The sequence below is a fragment of the Cebus imitator genome, unplaced genomic scaffold (assembly GCF_001604975.1).
Source record: "Cebus imitator isolate Cc_AM_T3 unplaced genomic scaffold, Cebus_imitator-1.0 Scaffold8, whole genome shotgun sequence".
In the NCBI taxonomy this organism is placed as follows: Eukaryota; Metazoa; Chordata; class Mammalia; order Primates; family Cebidae; genus Cebus; species Cebus imitator.
In genome coordinates, this window is record NW_016107323.1 from 6,711,336 (window position 1) to 6,730,335 (window position 19,000).

The window sequence follows — 19,000 nt, forward strand, 5'->3', positions numbered from 1 at the left end:
CCCCACCTGCCCACACCCTGGGTCCACCCAGTGAGTCGCCCCCAGGCCGCCCTACCTGAAGTCCCCGCAGCCCTGGCAGCTGGTGGGAGCGGGAAGCAGCTGGCAGCGGATCACATTTCCAGGTAAATCCCCACCCCGACCTTCAACATGCGGAGGGAAGGGAAGGAGATGGGAGCGGCCGCGGAGAAATAGAGCGGAGCTGCTGGGAACCGCGGGCGAAGCAGCCGCTCAGAGGCCTGAAATAGGGCCAGCTCCTGCCCTAGATAAGGCGGCTGGTGGCCTACTTGGGCCGGCCCTGGAGGTCCGCCGCGGGCGCCTCTCCCGGCAGGGTGGGTTGACTCCTGAAAGTAGGCTAGGTCCAGTCCATAATCAGCCCGTCCGCTGGATACACTCCCCAGGGTATCCAAAGCCCTCCAATCCGGGTGAGTACAGTGGGCATTTATTGAGCACTTAATGGGTGTTTTGAGTCCTTTACACGCAAGAATTCATTTTGCCCTCAAAACTACCCTGTAAGGTAGGAATTATGATACCCCTCATTTCACAGACAAGAAACTGAGGCACAGACCCTTGAAGATAAATGGCAAGACCAACAGCCAGCAAGGGTGGGGCTGGAGTTCCCACCCAGTTCAGTGGGACTCCAGGTATGAGTCCCACATAGCCTGAGGGGTGGGGGAGTCTGGCTGCTGCTCTGCATTTCTGGGGGGATCTTTGTTATTATCCCAGAAAGCTGGCTTCCTACATTGCTGTGTGATGGACACGTGGTAACTGAGGGAACTACCCCACGCAGGACTCAATTTCCCCTCTGTAAATGAGACTGCTAGATGGGCCACCCCATGGGCTGCAAGAACACAGGAAGCTTCTTTAAAAGTGAAAGGCAAAGCACAGTATTGTTTGATAGATTCATATTTGAACCCCAGGTTGACGTCAAACTCTGCCTCAGTTTCCCCATCTATTAAGCGGGGGGAGAAGGCTAGCGCCTGTCTTCTGTGGGCGTGGGGTAAGTCTAGAATGTTTAGTTGCAAATTGCTCAGTGCTGTGCTGGGTAAGCACTCCGCAGATCACAGCTGTGATGCCAAAAACACATCACTGCTAAAAATAAGCCTTAGGACAAAAACATCCAGGACCATGTCACTTCATATCTCCTAACCTCAGTTTCCTCCGTAAGTTGGAAGTATAATAATAGTACCTACTATATCAGTTTTCTCATCTGTAAAATGGGGGTGATAATAATACTCTCTCACACTGTTGTTGTGAGGATTAGGTAAAGTACTTTGCTACATATTAGCTACCGTTGTTTTTTGTTGTTATTTTTAACAAATTCCTCATAGGGTTGGTTGTTGTCAAGATTAAATAAAATAAGGCCGATAGTGCACTTATACAGTGTCTTGTCCCAAATATGTTATCAATAAATGACACTGGTTTGCCACCCTTACTTCCTCGGCAAAGGGACTACAAATACCAGCATGCCCTGCGCCTCCAGTCGGGGCCCCTCCGCCCGGCGGCGGCGCTCAGCATGCCGGGAGTTGCAGTCCTCGCGTGGTGGGTTCCGCCTCGTCCCTTCTTGGGGGAGGAGGTTGGAGAGCCGCCCTGCCGGCCTTTGAATTTTGCCGCGAAAAGCGCGCGTGGCGGCCCCCGGCTCCGCCCCCCGCAGGACGCGGCGCCGCGTCACCCTGGTAACCGCCTCTCAGCCGCCGCTGATTGGGCCGGGCCTCGGGGGGCGGGCGGGGGACCAGACGCGGGGGCTGCTCCTGGCGCTCGCGCCTGTCAGTCGGGCCGGAGCGGAGCAGCGGGTAGGACTGCCTGGCCGGCGGCTCTGCGGAGAGGCTGCGCGCGCCGGCCGGGGTAGGCGGTCAGCCGGGCCCGCCGCCTGCGGGGCGCGGCGCGCGGCACCCTTGCCTGAGGCGAGGCTAGGCGCCGGCGCGCGCCAGGCGACGCGAGGCTGCGGCCCCGGGAGCCCCGGCGCGCCGCCCGGGGCCATGGGCGCGTGAGAGCCCAGCGCGCGTGGTCCCTGCTGCAGGTAGCGAGCTCGCACACCCGGTGCACCGTCCCCTGGGCCGTCCCTGTGTCCGCCCTGCGCCACTGGGATCGGCTGTTTCTCAGCGCCGAGGCCCCCGAGGCTGCATCCGAGCTTGCGTAGCCCGCTGCCGCCGCCGCCGCCGCCGCCGCCGCTCGCCGGCTTCCCCTCCCCCCACACCCGGGGCTCAGAGCAGGAGGAGGAGGGGCCAGTGCATTCTCGCCGCTGCTCTTTGCAACCTGCGAGGGCCGGTGCATGTCCGGCGAGGAGCCAGGGCCGCTGCGGGTGCGTGCACCCCCCGGAGAAGACGATCCCCCCACCTCCGGGCGAACCAGGGGGCTGCAAGCCGCGGGCGGGCGGGCGAGCGAGAGGAAGCAACAAAGACAGGCTGCAGCTGGGGCTGGCGAAAGGGGCCGCGGCCAGCAGGGCTCCCACCGCGGGCGAAGAGGGCGCCCTGGGAGCGGCGCGGGCAGAGCTGCAGCCTTGAGCCGGGCCCCGAGGGGAGGAGCAGCGCCGCCCGCCGGACGCGGTGATCACGGGCCCCGGTGAGGATGCGTCGCCTGACCGCCCTCGCGGCCCCCGTCAGGAGCGGGCGTGATCCCCGCTGAGCTGAGACCCCCAACCCCCACCCCTACTTCGGACGGAGCGGGCCGGCGCCGGGATAGCCCTCACCAACAGCGCCCCTTCCCACCCGGAGAGACATTGGCCCCCAAGGGGGGCTTCCTCAGGCAGCCTCTGCCACCCCTGCATGGCTGCGACCCACCGAGCGGAGCGTTGTGGTAGCTGAGACCTGGTGCCCTTCGACGGCCTGGCTGATTCGGTGAGTTGCGCGGGGCGGGGTTCTACGCTGGAGCTGGGGTCACCCCCTGGCGTTGGACAGAAGAGGCCCTAGGCTGTTTGGGGCCCTGAAGCAGTGATAAACCTTGTCTGCCCCCTTTCTTCCCTCCGAACACAACTTGTTCAGACGGGCCAGTCGACGGGAGTGGAGGTTGGGGGGCCCGTTTGCATTCCCCAGGGCTCTGGGCGAGTTGGTTGCCAGAGAGGAAAGGTCACCCCACTCGGAAAGCTAACAAAGGTAGCATCTCTGTCATTCGAAAATTCCCCGGAAACTCCAGTGTCTTGAAAGGACTGGGGGGTGGGGGACCCCCAGGATAGGAAAACGTCGAGGGTTTCCCTAACAACCTCTGAGATCTTCAAGGGAAATCAGCGCAGAGGAGGATTCCAGACACGCAGGTGGCCGCGTTTGAGGATTGGGCCCCATGGGGCTAGACCTTAGCAGGGCCCTCCTTCAGACCACGTTCCCACAGATAACTCGCAAGGACGGCAGGTGCCCCAGAAGGGGTACGACATGACGTCAAGGCTCAGCCTCTGATGTCACCGGCGTTGCCGTGGCAACGCCACTTGCCTTGACCCAGGGCTGGAGGGGGCGGGGTCGTGGTAACCAGGGACGGGGCTGGATGCCTTAGGGTACTGGAGGAGTGAAGGCAGACTCCCCCCCGCCCCTCCATTACAGTCCTGACCTAAATCCTTAGCGCCCCATAAGGTGGGGGAGGAAGGCAGTGCCAGCTGTCCCTGCTGATGCTCCTCCCCCCCAAGGACAGGTGTTCAGAGCTTTGCCCATGTAACCTGGCAGTGCCTGGGGGCTCAGGCCTCTGAGACAGAGCAACTTTCTGTTTTCAAAAGAGATGCTATTGAAGAGACCTCCCTGAACCCCATCACATACCCAGCTGGCAGGCTGAAGTTCCCGGGGTCCCCAGAGAGATGTGGGCCTCCAGCCTTCCAACAGGCCACTTCTGCTCTGAAAAATGTGGGTGCCCTGCCCCCAGCCAGGGAAGGTGCGGTGGAGCTGCTGCCTGCTGCACCTTCCAGTCCAGGGGCTCCCCATGCTGTTCTACCCTAAGGTCAGGGGCCTTGGCCAACCTGGAACTCCTGACTGCCCCCTGCCCCTTCTGGTGTTTAAGAGGATTTCAACAAGCATATTGTGAGGCTCCTTAAGTGAGTGGAGGGCAAATGAGGCCCATCAGTGCCAAGCTCTAAATAAACTGTCTCTGCCAGGGTGCCCCCCCACCGACACACACCCCAGTACTGGCCCTGTTCCCTGCAAAGGCCCAGAGAACCCCCAGCCAGCATCCTGTTGCTGGCCCTGGGATTCGTCTACGTCCCTTCCAGCAATCATTGCCAGTGTTGGATGTTGGTGAAACTGCTGTGATCACATTTCTAGGAAAAGGCTCGAAAACTGTGTCATTGCTTCAGCAGCGTGGGGCAGGGTAAGAGCAGAGAAATGTGTGTGTACGCGGGTCCTTAGGAGAAGCCAGGACCCAGACTCTGCAGCGAGCATCTTCCCTGTTCTCCTACCAGGCTCTCTAGCTAGATTAACAGGTCAATAAATATCAGTGGAGCTGCTTTTGGGGGCTTGGCAGGGAGATGGTATTTCCAGCTGAAATGGTGTCGTTAAACACACAAGCTTCCAGGGACAGAGGAGCAACAGCAGATTGGGGGAGAACCAGGAGAGGTGGGCAGAAGGGCTGTTTGCGCTGCCTCTCGAAGCTTCCCAGTTTAGAAACAAACTTGGAGTGCGCGCCAGAGATTCACAAACACAGGCAGTTGGAGGCCCTCCGCCGAGTATTTACGCTTCCACAGCCAAGGCGGAGGGAAAGGCTGTCAGAATTGGGCAATTCCTTCTGTTCCCTTCCCTCATCTCCCTGGGCTTGGCAATCGGTGTGCCAGACGATGAGCAGGAGGGAGTGCCAGCTTTCTCAGCGTCTCTCTATATGCCAGGCGTTTTACGCGATCTCAGTTACTCCTTGGATCTGTTCACGTGCTGTGGCCCATTTTATAGATACAGAAACTGAGGCTTAAACAGAGGCAGTGATGGGCTACAGGTGATCAGCCAGGCAGCTGCAGAGTTTCGGCCCTGAATTGCCCTGGCTCCAGAGTCCTTGGGTCTTACCACCTTTTCCCACGGGGTTAGGGGGTCACCCCTACTTATTGGACAGAGGTCCCTGCAGGCATCAGGGGCTGTCAGCCATGGAGGGGGAGTCTGGCCACACCAAGATGTTTTGTCCACACCAAAAGGCAGGTTTGAATCCTTGTTTCCTATGACCTACAGGTCAGCGTTGAGCAGAGTAACAACTTCCGCACCGGCCTTGTGGTCTGTCTGCTTCCCTCACCCCCAGGACTCCTTTCTCCAGCACTAGGGAAAGGAAGGTGTGGTTTGAAACTGGCTCCTTGTCATCTGCCCTATGGGCTTGCTTGAAGGGAGGTGGTGGGGCTGCCCCTGGCCGCCCCAGGGACCTTCTTGGGATATAGATGAGCAAGGGCAACTTTAGTAGATGAGGTTCCTGACCCAGCCCAAGGGTCGGGAAGCCCTAGAGGAGAGGTGCCACCTGAGTTACGAAGAGGACAAACAGGAATGTGCTGGACAGGAGTGAAGACTGTTCTGGGTGGCAGGAGTGGCTCTGGAGCAGCCAATGATGTGTGTGGGCCCTGGTGCCTGATGAGGGAAGGGGCGGCCGTGGGTGGCTGTGTCCTGGAGCCTCAGGTGGATGGGGAAGGTTGAAGCAGGGCAGAGAATCCAGCGATCCCCCTTGACAAGGACAGTAGCCCTGGATGTCCCTTCCTGTAAGCGTGGAAGAGGCCTGTTGGGCTCTGGGGGCAGTCTCCTCTCTCAAGGTTGGCCCCACCCCCACTCCCAATAATCCTTCTCACTTGTCTAATTCCTGTAAGCACATCCATCCCCTGTCCCTTCTGAGCCTTAGCGTTGCTCTGGACTAAACCGGAACTGGGCTGGGCTGCTGAACCCCCTTGATGAGAAACTTGAGGCACCCTGGTGATGGGCAGTGGCTCCTGGTTAGGTACCAGGCTCTGGCATGGGTTGGGCCTAGATCGTACTCTCAGCTTGCTACTTGCAGGCCGTGTGACCTCGGGTGAGTACCGTTGCCTCTCTGAGCGTCAGTTTACTCAAATGTGAGAAGGAGCTGACCATAGCACTTACTGCCCAGAGTCTGGCCAGGATTCAAGGAGGGCCTAGCACAGCCCACAGTATACAGTAAGTACCCCATAAATGCATGCTGTCATGGCTACTGTTACCTCCTCTTCAGAACAGAGCCTTGAGTGACTCTCTCAGTCCCTTGGAGCCAAAGGTTGAAGACCCCAGTTGCAGGGAGAGGTGGGAACCCTACCAGCTGCCTCTGCCAGGGACTCCCCTGTCCACTGAGGCACCTGCCCACCTACCCACCCACCCACATGGTGAGCACTCCTGGCTCCCCTCTGAGCTCCTGAGGGGGCTGGGGCTTGGCCGGGGTCCCTCCCCAACCTCCTTCCAGCCCCCTCTGCCTTCCCATCCCTCACAAACCGGAGGAAGCCAGCGAAGCAGCTCATATTCATGAACTGTAATTCAATCAGGGGGCGATTCCTCTGGGCTTGGGGCGGGGGTGAGAACGAGGAGGCGCGCACAAAAGGGCCGCTTTATTACCTCCCGCGGGCCGGGAATTGCTGCTCTCCCCCAGCAGCGGCCGGAGCCGCCTTTATTGTGTTAACCCATTTGCGTGTCAAGAGCTATTGTGCGCTTTCTCTGCCTGTGCGTGGTGGCGGGCCGCGGGAGGAGGGCTGCGGTGCCGGCCGGTCACCTCCGCGGGCGCCGCCCGCCGCCCTGATTGGTTGCTAAGTGATTTGCATCCAAGGTAATCACTTTTATCTCAGAAGGATGTCGACTATAATTATAAGCTACCGACATCTTTTGAAATCTGCCTAATGACTATTTTAGTCTGCACGGGCTGGGGGTGGGGAGGGGATTCAGGAGAGGGTACAGGCTGGGAAGAGGGATGGATGCCTTCCACCTGGACCCCTGATTGCTTAGTTGAGAAATATCAGAGTGCCTACTGCATGGGTCAAACAAAAGATGGGGTCCCTGTGGTGGGGGCTTGCATTCCTGTGGGCAGAGTTAGTGCCACTTCAGAGATAGGGAAACGGAGGCCCTGGGGAGGGGGCGACCTGCCCAGACCACACAGCCAATACGCAGCCACCATCTGGGTCTCTCTGATCCCAGACTCATGCCCTGGCCACTCCAGTGGCCACAGTCAGGAATAATGTAATCATACCTGGACACAGGTCACCAGTTTGGTACCTCTAGGGTTTACATCCTAACCCTAAGAAATGCATGTGCTGGCACTACTCTGTTTTGCTGAAAAGCAGAGGCCCAGAGAAAGTATTATGTTTTGCTACTTGAGGTCACACAGCCAGGGAGGGAGTGGTAGAAGTATGAGGTTTGTTAGCAGCTAGAGATGGGAAGGCTCAGGCAGGGTTCCAGCTTCCCCTCCTCTTCCCACCCCCTCGTGGTTCCATTCAGTAAAGCCAGGCATTAGGTAACAACTGAGCCAGGACACCCTGTCGCCCCTGTCCTGGTGGCCAAGTGATAAGGAATCAGATGGCCCACAGCCTCTAGAGGGAGTAAGATGAGTCTGCAGCTAACTTGAATTCTAGACAGGGCAAAGCAGAGCTGGAGGAGAGACACCATGGAGGGAAAACCTGCAGCTGGTCTTGGAGGGCTTCCTGACAGAGGGGGCTGTGCACTGTGCCCTGAGGACCCAGTGGCTCTGCCCAGCATGGAGTGAATGGGGGTGTCTCTGGCAGAGGGAGTTCCGAGATCCAGGCACGTGACCAGAAAGGGCAGAGGGAGCGTATAAGATTGTGGAGGTGAGAGGGACATAAACTAGGAGAGTGTGCAGGGGGCATCAGGTGCTGGGCTAAGGATGCTATGGGGTCCAGTGGAAGAGGGAAGCCAGTGATGGTGTCTGAGAGGCAGGGGCCAGCTAAGATCCCAGCTTAGAGGCCAGCAGAGAGCTTGGGAGTTGCAGACCTGGGCTCCAACCCGGTTTGAGACAGCCCCTGTGCTCTCACTGGCTGTGTCCTCAGACAAATCATTTTACCCCTCTGAGCCTCAGTTTCCTCTTTTGTTCAGAAGGGTAACAACAGCTTTCTCATGGGCTTGTGGGTGAGGTGAGCTTGCCTGTGCAGAGTACTTGGGGGCTTAGCTGAGCCTCTCAGAGCTGGGTGGGCTGGGCTTGAGTACAGGCCCCGAGCCGATCCTCCTGGCCCCACAGCAAGCCAGCGTCCCAGCCACAGCAGCTGTTTGGGGCCCTGGGAGCCCCTGCTATTGTGCAGAGGGCACAGGGGACAAAGGCCTGGGAGGTCAGGGGGTGAGGCTGAGACTGGCTGTGAACAGGCTCCCGGGGACTGGGACTTAATGACGCAGAACTTAATGACCCAGAGTCTGTGGGGAGGGGGGCCTCCCTTGGAGGAGGAGGGAGGTCCAGCCACCAGCTGTCTGCTCCAGGATTCGCTGCCAGAGTACGGGCAGCTGCCTTGCAGAGTCCAGGCCTGAGCTTGGCACTGGGGGAGGCAGAGGTGGCAGGGCCTCCCGGCATGAAGTCCCCAGGCCTGAGTGCAGGGCTTGGCCCTGCCCCTCGGCATCTGCAGATTTCTGCCTCTTCATCTGTGCTGGGCCACGGGACCACCTTAGAGGGCAGCTGTGAGGCTTGGCATAACTGATAGCCAGTGGGCAGTAAACAGGAACTGCTATTTTTGCTCCTTATCCATCCTTTCATTCAGAGAGCTTCACTGCTCCGGGCCATGCTCCCTGCCAGGTGCTGGGGACGTGAAGATGAACAAGCCTCAGTTGCCTTGAAACGTGGCGTGTACTGAGGGAGAGGCCTCGAGTGCACCAGCTCAGCCACCCAACAAGTGCGTGTGGGTTAATCACCACAATGGAGGAATTCACAGTGTGTGGGCACTGTCCCAGAGGCAGGGGGCACAGCAGTGAACAAGCCAGACATGGGCCCTGCCCTGGGCCACCTCCAGTCTCTCAAAGGAAATCAGAGGTAGAAACAATTACTTCTGGCTGGAATAGCCAGGGAGGGCTCCCTGGAGGAGGCGGCACTTATAATTGAACACTTTTGCCTATTATGAGAATCACAGGACACTGGTATCTGCTGTGTGTCAGACTGAGCTTCCTACTTTGGCATTTTGTTCTCTCATTTAATCCTCATATCCCTCTCTGAGGGGTGTTTTTATCCCTGTCGTGTGAATGAAGAAACTTAGGCTTGATGCTGTGAAGCAGCAGCCCTGGGCCACATGGCAGGCCCTCAGAACCGCCTTCATTATCCACACAAGCTTTTGCCTCTCTGCTGCCTGTAAGGGTACTGGGCATGGGAGGATCCTCGGGCAGGGGCCAAGGGGACCCTATTCTGGGCCAGCTGTCTCCTTTATGAGCTTCATGACCTTCAGCAGGTCACCTTCCCTCACCCCTCCCAACCCAAACTCAGCCGTGTCCTTCGTAAATGTCAAGGATAGCAAATCTGTGGCAGGCCTGGCTTGCCTTACACCGCTGTGCCCTTGGCAGACATTGCCAATCAATTGCTGCTCTCTTCCCCTGCTGAGTTCTTCCCCTGACCTTGGGTTCCTTCCAGGGCTCTATGCAGGCAGCGCCAATCAGCAGGGCCTGTGAGCTGAAACTGGTTGCCTGCCTGGCCTCAATGAGCTCGGGGGTGCCTCTGGCCTATCTCCATGTGGCTCAGAGGACCAGGGGTACATAGTGAGGGATTCTGGGGGATCTCTGGGCATTCAGGTTGTTCTTAAGCCACAAGAGCCTTTTAGGTGAGAGGATCTGTTACCCTCCTCTAACCCCCCGGCCGTGTTCATCCGTGCAGATTCTGAGCGCTGACAATCTGGATGATAACAGTTAGCATGTATTGAGTTCTTCCCTAGAGCTAGGTCCTTCCCGGGTACTCTCTCATCATTCTGCAGAGCACCTGCAGCAAGCCTCCCTGCATCTCCAGGGAGAATTCTTAACCCATTTTAGAGATGAGGGAACTGAGGCTTGGCTCAATTAAGCAGAGTAGGGTCATGCACTTGTCGTGTAGTCGAGTTGGCATTCACACCCAGGTCTCAAGGTTCACAGCCTGGGACGGGGCCGTGGGTGGCAAGCACACAGGGCAGCCTTCCCAGAAAAGATGTCATTTATTTGGAAACATTAAAGGCTGGTGGGCTTCTGATGAGCAGCTCTGGGAGGGGTGACCTTCAGGGCAGAGGGAACAGCATAAAAGGCAGCTCAGAGGCAGACAGATGAGTGTTTATTGAGGGAGCAGTGTGTAGCCAGATGTGGCTAGAATGTGGAGAGAGAGGACTGTGGAAGGAGCCAGGGCCGGGCTTGATGTTTGGACTTGGCCTTCCCATAGTAGGGGGCCCTGGCAGCCCTTTGAGCAGAGTAACAGTGAAGTCCTATCTAAGAGTACTTATTCAACAGTTCCGTGAATTCTGGGTGAGGGTGCTTGAGCGGGGCTACCTTTGGTCTACTAGACGCTTTGGCCTAGCACACAGTAGGTAGGCATCCAATAAGTATTTAGTGAATGAATAAATGAATGACTACTCCCTGGTCTGAAATGCTTCTGACCTCTCCAGGGACCCAGCTGCAAGGAGGGGAGAGACCAGAGTCCCCCTCTCCAGGCCTGGCAGTGAGGGGCAGGCGAGGGGGCCAGGCGGGTACCTGGGACAGGGCTTCCCTTGCACCACTCGCCACCCTGCTGCCTGTCCCCAAGACTCCTTCTAGACCTTCCTGCTGGGCTGTCTGCACCTTTCGAGCCACGCCTGGCGGGCAGCGTGGGCCCAGCGCTTGGGGGGATGAAAGATGAAGGTTCATGACCATTTTTTAACTCAATAAAGGGAGAGACAAGCTGCAGGCTGCAGGCCGGAGATATAATTAGTTCACAGCAGTGGCGCTTTCTTGATTTAGCTTCTGAGAGAACAAGACAAGGATGTTATACCCAATTAGCAGTAACATCCAGTCGGAGCCTCAATAGGTGAGATAACAAGCTATTTTTATGACTTTTCTTTCCCAGCTTGGAGGAAGCGGGGAGGGGCTATCAGGGCCTTATTTCTTTTCATCAGGGAACAATTATTGGGGATCTCAGGATTTCCCAAAGCCAAATGATGCATTTGTTAACCCAAACAAGCCAGCATCCCAGGGTAGCAGCGGGGGGTGGCAAGCTGGCATTTCGAGTCCAGGGTGGGTGGGAGGGGTGCAGGCCCCTAGCCCCCATTCTGGAAGCCCTCTGAAAAGGTTCCCAGAGGCAGACAGTGCATTGGCCAGGCAGGAGAAGCACAGGCCCTTGAGATATTCTTAGTACCTGCCTTGATTTCTCTCCCTGCTTTCAAAGGGACATGAGGCCAGGCCAGTTTCCCTGGGGATGAGGAAGGAGCCAGTTTTGACTCTTGGCAGCCCTTGTTGGCACTGCTGTGGATTCTTTCTGCCAACTAGGCCAGAGGTTCTGGCACCTCAGGCTTGAACCTGCCATTGCACTTTGCCCACCAAACCCTCATTAATGGCTTGCCCCACCCAGCCCCCCTCCTGCCTGTCCTGGGTCTCGGACCCAGTCTCTGGCAAGGGCAGAGTGGTGATTAGCTCCTTTCTCTCCACCATCATTACCCTCGCAGTCAGGGCACCCAGCACTGGCCAAGTCCCTACTGGGCAGGGAAGCCCTGCCAGGCCCCACCCCAGCTGCCTGGCTGTGCTCCCATTCCTGGCGAAGGCTGGGGGATGCCCAGAGAGGGAGCTGATAGGGCTGCTGTGACGCCCCGTTGGCCTGGGCCCCAAGCCCAGATCAGGTTCCTGGGCCTCCACCTGTCCTGCTGAATCTTGCCCCGCCCTGTCCTGTGTCCCGTCGCCCTGTCCTGTGTCCCATCTCCCTGTCAGTGCTGAGCTCCGCACTCCTGGTTCAGACGACTGACAAATCCAGCCATGCAAAGTGGGAGTTTAATTGCAAACAGTTTTTATGGATCATGGGCCCATCTGTGCCACCATATGCAAAAGAGAAAAAAAAATCCCCCTTTTTCTTCCTCCCACCCTACAAACTAACTCCAAAAGAAATAACTGCCAAGGTTTTTCCGGCTGGAACCAAGCAGAGAGCTGGGACCCATCCGGGGGCTTCCTGCAGGGCGGGCCTGGTAAGACCAGAAGGCCAGATAGGGCAGGGAGGAGAGGATCCCAGGGGACCCACCCAGAAGTTGGGATCTGACTGCAGAGAGGCTACGACAGCCTCAGCAAACTGCTGGCAGTTCCCGAACCCACTGAGATCTCTCGCAGCTCTGGGCCTTGGCACATGCTGTGCCACAGTTTGGGTAACAGGCCTGGGCTTTTCCAGCTACCTGGCTGACATGCATGGCCTATAAGGCAGGGCTTGGCATGGAGTGGGCACTGCACAGTGTTCATGGAACATGTGAAAGAGCCATGTCGCGGGGCCCCAAGGACGAGGCACTTCCTCTCCCCTCTTTACCCAAGAAATGCAACTCCAGGAGGATGGGGCTGCCCAGGCCTCACAGACTCCCTTCTTCCCAGTGGTGCCTCTTGCCCTGGTGCCCAGCCTGGCTCTGCAGGTGAATGCCACCTAAGATGGAAAGGACATTGGGTACTAGCAGCTGCCCTTCTCGGGCCCTCAGATGTGGCTTTCCCTGGAGCCTGCGTGGGCTTCTGAGAGGACTCACCTGAAACAACCTGCGAGGGTTCCATTCCCACACCACCTCATCCCAGCTGGGTCACTTCAGACTGTCGGTCCTCCTGCTCTGTGCCTCAGTTTCTTCCTCTGTAAAGTGAGGGTGCTGGACGTAAAGTGCTTCTCTGCGTGTCATCTCTCTTATAAGGTGGGGGTGGGGCATTTGCACACTAATGTCTTCCCAAGTTTCTGATTGGGACACTCAATGTTGAATGAGTGAGTGAGTGAGTGAGTGAAGCAATGCATGAGGGAGGTATTTGGAAGGCTTTCCAGAGAGGAAACAGGACACAGGCACTTGGCTTGCCAAGAATTCAGGGTTTTTACTCCTTTTCTGATTGGCATCTGGAAACCACCCTGTGATCTATAGGAATGATGAACTCCATTCTACTGGGGGAAACAGGCTCAGAGAGATTGAGGGACTCTCCCAAGGCCATGCAGCTGAAAAGAAGCCAGAGCTGGGACTGGAGCCCTGGGCCAAGCAACTCCAGCTGGCCAAGTCCCCCCCCACACCCCACCCCCACACTCAGGTGAGGATGGTCCAGCCCAGAGCTGGGAAGGAGCTTAGCCAAGGTTACACAGCAAGAAAGTAGCAGCCAGCATTTGTGAGCCACTTCCTACAACCATTTTACAGATGAGGAAATTGAGGAACTCCAACCCTAGAGCCAGACCAGCCTAGTCCCAAGTGCTCTTCCCTCCTCTCCTTCCCTCCCCCTCCCCTGGGTCTGCACCCTGTGGGTTCCCCGTCTGCCTTACCAACTGTGTGAGCCAGCAGCCTGGCCCCAATCAGGGGTTCCGGTGCCCAAAGCTGGGCACCTTGCGCAGCCCTCTTGCAGCAGGTAACAGGGGAAAGTGGGACCCAGGTACCATCACCATTTCCTGGGAGCCAGGTGAGACCAGGCCAGGCACCAGGCAGCCCATTCCCCACCCATAGTGATCACCAGCTCCCATCGTAATCATTAAAACTATTAGAAGGAAACGTTCGCTTGAAGCAAATGTCAGGCGCCGAGTTGTGCTTTGTAAACGCTCACAATTAATGCCAATCAGGCCCGGAAAAAAGCCGGCCCGGAATCCTGTCTGTTTCGTCTCATTTGTCAGCTGGTGCTGCTCCATGTTGCACATTTTCATACAATTGCTATAAACATAAAAGGGAAACTCCACAGTGTTCCCGGGCACCCGGATGGTGTGCACCAGCTTAATTACTTGGTATTCTGCTGTTCACTTGGCCGCCCTGAGCTGGTGGGAGGGAGAAAGGGGGACTTTGTGTGGCAGGACAAGGGTTCCTGGGGGTCAGCCAGGGAGATGGGTCAGGCTGCTGGCCTGGGCCTCCTGCCCCGTCCTCTGCAGGCCACGTGACCCACAAGCTGAGCTGGGAAACGACAAAGTTGCTTAAAAAAAGTTGGCAAAATTGTCAGGTAGAAAAGGGGTTCAGAGTCTACCAGACTTGGTTTGAAATCCCTATTCCATCTCCTGGAATGACTCATCAGGTTTAATGGTCCACTTCCTGCATGCCAAGCATGGGGCCTCAGTTTTCCTCATCTGTGAGTTGGGGGTAACAGCCCAGTGGTCAACATGTCAAGCCTGTTGGGGCCTGGGGACATTGTGGTGTGGTTTGGTTTTCCCCTTTGGTTGCCACACAGACCCTGTGAGGGCGAGCTGTCCCTCTTAGCTAGTGTGAGGGCCAGAGTCCCAGGCAGGAAGTGGTGGAGCCAGGACCTGGGTCCGGATTGCTGGCTCTGGGGCTGTAACCATTGTACCATACTCCCGCACCCACCCCAGGCAGCCACAGGGCTGAAAGAAGATGCGATGTCTACAGGTCCCAGCATGCAGTAGGTGTTTGGTACACAGTGGCTGCTGTCTACCCACTGCCTGGAAATGGGCGGGGGGCAGCAGAGGGCTCAGGCCTGGCCTGAGGGTCAGCACCAACCAGTGTGGACCTTGCTGGGTGGAGGGTGCAAATGGAGTGGTCCAGAAGCAGGAGTGGTTCCCTCTTCCCTCGGGGCCTACCAGGCCAGGACTGAGGAGGGAGGTGCCGAGAACATGCCTGGCCAAGTCCCCAGGGGACTCCTGCCCACCCGCGTCTGCCCTTGCCTTGCACCTGGCTCTGATGTGCTGGGTGTGACTGCGCCCCAGGCCCCATGTTGCCTCACGAGACCTCTGACGGCCCAGAAGGTTGGGTGTGCTGTTGTATGGTCCCCATTGTACAGATGAGGAAGCAGAGATCCAAGCCAACCCAAGCTGGCAGGGCTGGGAGGGTGGATGCGGGAGCCGGCTCCTGCACAGCTTCCTCAGTCCAAAGTCTTATGAATCTTCTTAGCCCCCTCCCTGTAGAGACTGGACATGGCCCTGACGCACCTTACACGCCCTCCCCAGGGCCCTTTTGAGCTCTCCAGCTCTCTGTGGTCAGGGTCTTCTGAGGCCAGGCTGGGACACACTGGCCTTTGTGTGAGCTTGGGCTGGGCCGGGCGGCCAGCGGAGTGGGGAGAGGGCAGTGCAGCCTGGCTGGTCGGGAACAAATGCTCAGAGCGGGAATAGAGGCCCCTTTGTGTGCCTCTCGGAGGGGGACGGGGTGCTGCCAGCTGCCACCCCGTGTGATCATGGAGGCCTGAGCCCTCCACAGAGGTTTGTCTAACACCTCCAGGGGACCGGCCAGGGAGCCTGTCATCCTCAGCTCTGCCTCCTCTTGTCACTATTCTGTGTTCCTCTTGTTTTCTGGAGGTCCCTGGCTGCTAGAGGAGCCACGGGCAGCCATTAACCTGGTTTGCTGTAGGCCTGCTGTGTGCCCGCACCGAGCCTGACACTCCACCCACCCTGCAGGCAAGGGGCGGTAGTCTCATGTCTCAGATGAAGACACTGAGGTTCAGTGAGGAGAGGCGACTCACCTCTCTGGCATGTGGTCACGCGTTGAGGATGTGGCTGACTCCAGAGCTTTCTCTGTCCATGGAGTTGCCCTTTGTGTCATGCCCCAGGGGTCCAGGTTTGTACTTCAAGGTGTTCATTCCCCAGGGTGGGCTGGGGGAAGAGCAGAGATAGGTGCTGGGGACTGGGCTTCCCAGGTCCACTCTACCACCAAGTTCTGGCAGAAACCAGCAGGAAGGCTACAGGTGTCTCCGTTCCCTGAGTGGGCACTGGGTGTCCACCCGTCCCTCAATCGCAGCCAGACTCTGGGCTAGTGGCTGCAGGGCATTCATGAACAAGCCCAGGGCCCTGTTGAGAGCTACCATACCTGTTCAGCCCACTCTAAGCCTCGATCTCCTTAGCTGGGAAATGGAAATGAAAGAGAACCCTCCCGAGGGCTACTGGGGGATGTAGTCCCAGGACATGGGCAAAGTGTGAGCTTGGTGCCTGAGCACCCTCAGGCCTTGTGGGCGTAGGCTGACGTTTCTTGGCACTCCTGCCTCCTGGGAGTGGGAGAGTATGAGCTACAGCAGTGGGTGGGTGGTGGGTGCTGAGGTCCCTCTCAGGAGCATACACATGCACCAGGGACTGTCCCATTGGGTCCCTGCCACAGCCGCACTTTACATACAAGCAGTGTGATCAGAGAGCTAAGATGACTCGTCAGGGGTTCCAGGGTCCCAAGGAGACAACATGGGGACTGTGGCTTCTAGTGAGGCCCAGCCCTTAGTCTCTTCCTGATTCCTGTTTAGCCTAGTCAGCAGCATTCCACTGTAGACACAGAGTCCCTTTTCTGAGCCCAGCCCCGTAGGAGAGCAGAGCCATGCAGGATGCCCACAAAGGCCAGTCAGCCTCCTGCAGCAAATCCCAGCCACCTGGGATGAGCTTGCACCTGCCAGGCCATGCCTTCCTCTGTGCCTTTGCTCAGGCTGGGGCATCTGCCATGTGTACCCTCACGGCCAGTCCTGTGGGACACTGGGTGCCCACCGGGAATCCAGTCCTCGCACGGCACAGTCATACCCTGGGCTTTAGAGTCCAGCAGGCCTCCAGCCCACACACATGTGCCTTCTCTGTGGGGCTAAGGGTCTGGTACCTGCTGTCCTCCTCAAGAGCCCCACCCAAGCCCTTTTCACCTCTCCCCCACCTCTTCATGCACAGTATGGCACATGGTAGGCATTCAGTGAAGTCGGAACCAAAGATGCGGTCCAGCCCTCAGAGACCTGGTCCCCACCTAGCGGGAGAGATGGACACAAACAGGTCAGTGACACGGCTACACATCCAAGGATGGAGTCAAGGCAAGACACCCACAGAGCAGGGAGCCCCCGTCCCATCTCCAACACAAACTGAACCCCTACTACACTCCTGAAAACTTGCTGTCTCCTTTCAGTCCTCCCAGGGCAAGGCAGCGGTGTTACAGGTGAAAAAAGAGGCTCGGACAGCCAGGTACTGACAGGTCACACGGCTGCCAAAGGCGCCTTGGACATCCCAACTCAAAGCCCCATGTCCTTCTCCACGGTGGAAAACTCAGGTACCCGGGGGCCACACAGGTAACAGGAGGAGCAAAGCCGCTGCAGCCAGATTTAGGACACATCAGCTCAGGGCTTCCAGAACGGCCAGGTTCGGGTTTTTCCCCAAGAGAAAGCAGACAATAAGAATTGTAGGTAGAATTCTAGTTTTATTTTTCCTTTGGACATTGGCAAACACATCACAAGTTTTTAAAATGCAGTGAACCGGGCAAAGAAAAAAGGTGTGGGCAGATTTGTGCCCTTCAGTGAGCCTGTATTGTCTGGGTGAGGGGCATGCTGGGAGTCTCAGGACAGCTTGCCTTCCCCATCCCCGGTCAGCAAGAGCCCTCGGAACCCAGTGGCATCGCCCCAAGCCCCTCAAAACACCCCCAGCTGCCGCCTTCACCACCAGAGGCAGGAGGCAGGGCCCAGGCCCCACGAGGGCACCACCCAAATAGCTATAATCAGCAGCCTCGCCAAGACTTCAAACTCACCCAATTATCCTGCGAGGGGAAAAAAAACACAAAATGAAAACAAATTAACATGTTTGCATAGAAGCCGCTGCAGCAACACACACAGACGCGCGCACGCATGCACATGCTGGCGCATGCCCCGGCAAGGCTGGAAGACACCGCCACCCCCGTTCCCTGGGCCTGGCACCCACCCGGACCAAAATGCCGGAGCAGGCCCAGCAGCTGGCTTGTCCCCAGACCTGACTGGGGTGGGGCTGCCTGCGAGGTACTACCTCTGGCACCTGCCCACAAAGCGGGGTTCCTGCACCCCACACCATTCATTTAGTGCCACAAGACTCGCCTCATCAGACTCACTGAGCCCCTATTAGTGCCTTTGGGCTCTGTGCCAGGCGCTGCCTTTGCCCTTGCCCTTGGGTCACTCAGACAAGCTCAGATACTCCCTTTTCTGGGAAGTGGCCTGTCCTTAGAAGGACCCCTCTTCTCTAGGCCTCTGAAGCTCCCTCTGACCCGGGATTGGGGTTGCATGGGTGTGCATCTGGTCATCTTTGCCGTATTTGGTTCTTCTCTGGGTTCCTACAGGTGCTCAGGCAGGGTTTGGCGACTGCACCCATTGGAGCATCCCCTCCCACTTGTAAGGCGCATTTGGGGCCTTGTCCCTGGCATTAAAGGATAAACTCCTGGAAGGAATTGGGGCTTAGGTCCTGGGGTTCAGGGATCCCCAGCTCCTCCTGCTGCTGTGTCAGCACAGGCAGTCCCTTCACCCCTCTGTGCCCGGCGCTGTCATCTCCTGGGGTGAAAGCTGGGCGGGCAGTGCATGAGTGCTACGCTGCACATGTTCATCGCCCGGTTCATCCTCACTACGGCTGGTGAGGGTGGTGTGGTTTCTACTTCTGTGTTTCATATGGAGAAACTGAGTCCCCAAGGGACTCATGGCTTACTCAAGACAGCCCTGCTAGTGAATAGCAGAGACAGGGTTTAAACTGAGTTCTGGATTTTGTCTTAGCTGAAGTGCTGTTTCACACTTCCTAGGCGCTGCCTGTCAGGAGCCAGAGGGACAGTGCCTCATGGGTCTGGGGAGTGAGGGCTACTAAGATGCCGTGGTGGTGGTGGGATGGGTGACCCAGCTGGCGGCAGGATCACCCCTTTGGGATGCTAGGGAGGTAACCCAGCGCCTACCCTCGGAGCAGCCAGTCCTGTGGGACACTGGGTGCCCACTGGGAGTCCAGTCCTCGCATGGCACAGCCATGCCCTGGGCTTTAAAGTCCAGCAGGCCTAGTTCCCATCCAGACCCCACCAGGTGCAAATCCTGTTCCTCTCGGAGCCTCTACCCTGCTGGAGAATGGGAGGCGTGGATGTATTCACACTCAAGGGATGGTCTTCCAGCTCCATGTAAGGTGAGGCATGGCACCCAGCACACAATTGCTGCTCCATGAAGCCACCTCCTGCCCAGACCTCCAGCAGGAGAGGCCCTTTCCCTTATCCAGAAGCTTTCTAGCCCTGGAGCCTCCATGACACAGCCTCGGGGTGGGGGTTGGTGGGTGACACTGGGCCTGGAAGAGGCTCTTGCCCCCT

The 19,000-nt window shown here is 57.7% G+C and overlaps 1 protein-coding gene across 3 annotated transcripts in view; it reads left to right on the plus strand.

Annotated features, from left to right (window-relative positions):
- Positions 1–1,766: 1,766 nt before the first annotated feature.
- Positions 1,767–19,000, plus strand: part of FAM222A (family with sequence similarity 222 member A) — a 55,485-nt gene continuing 38,251 nt past the window's right edge. The window contains exon 1 of one of the 3 annotated variants that reach the window (XM_017541681.2): positions 1,767–2,834. The gene's annotated coding sequence lies outside the window, so the exon portion shown is untranslated. The remainder of the gene's footprint in view (positions 2,835–19,000) is intronic. The other 2 variants (XM_037743233.1, XM_037743231.1) reach the window with 2 other exon arrangements.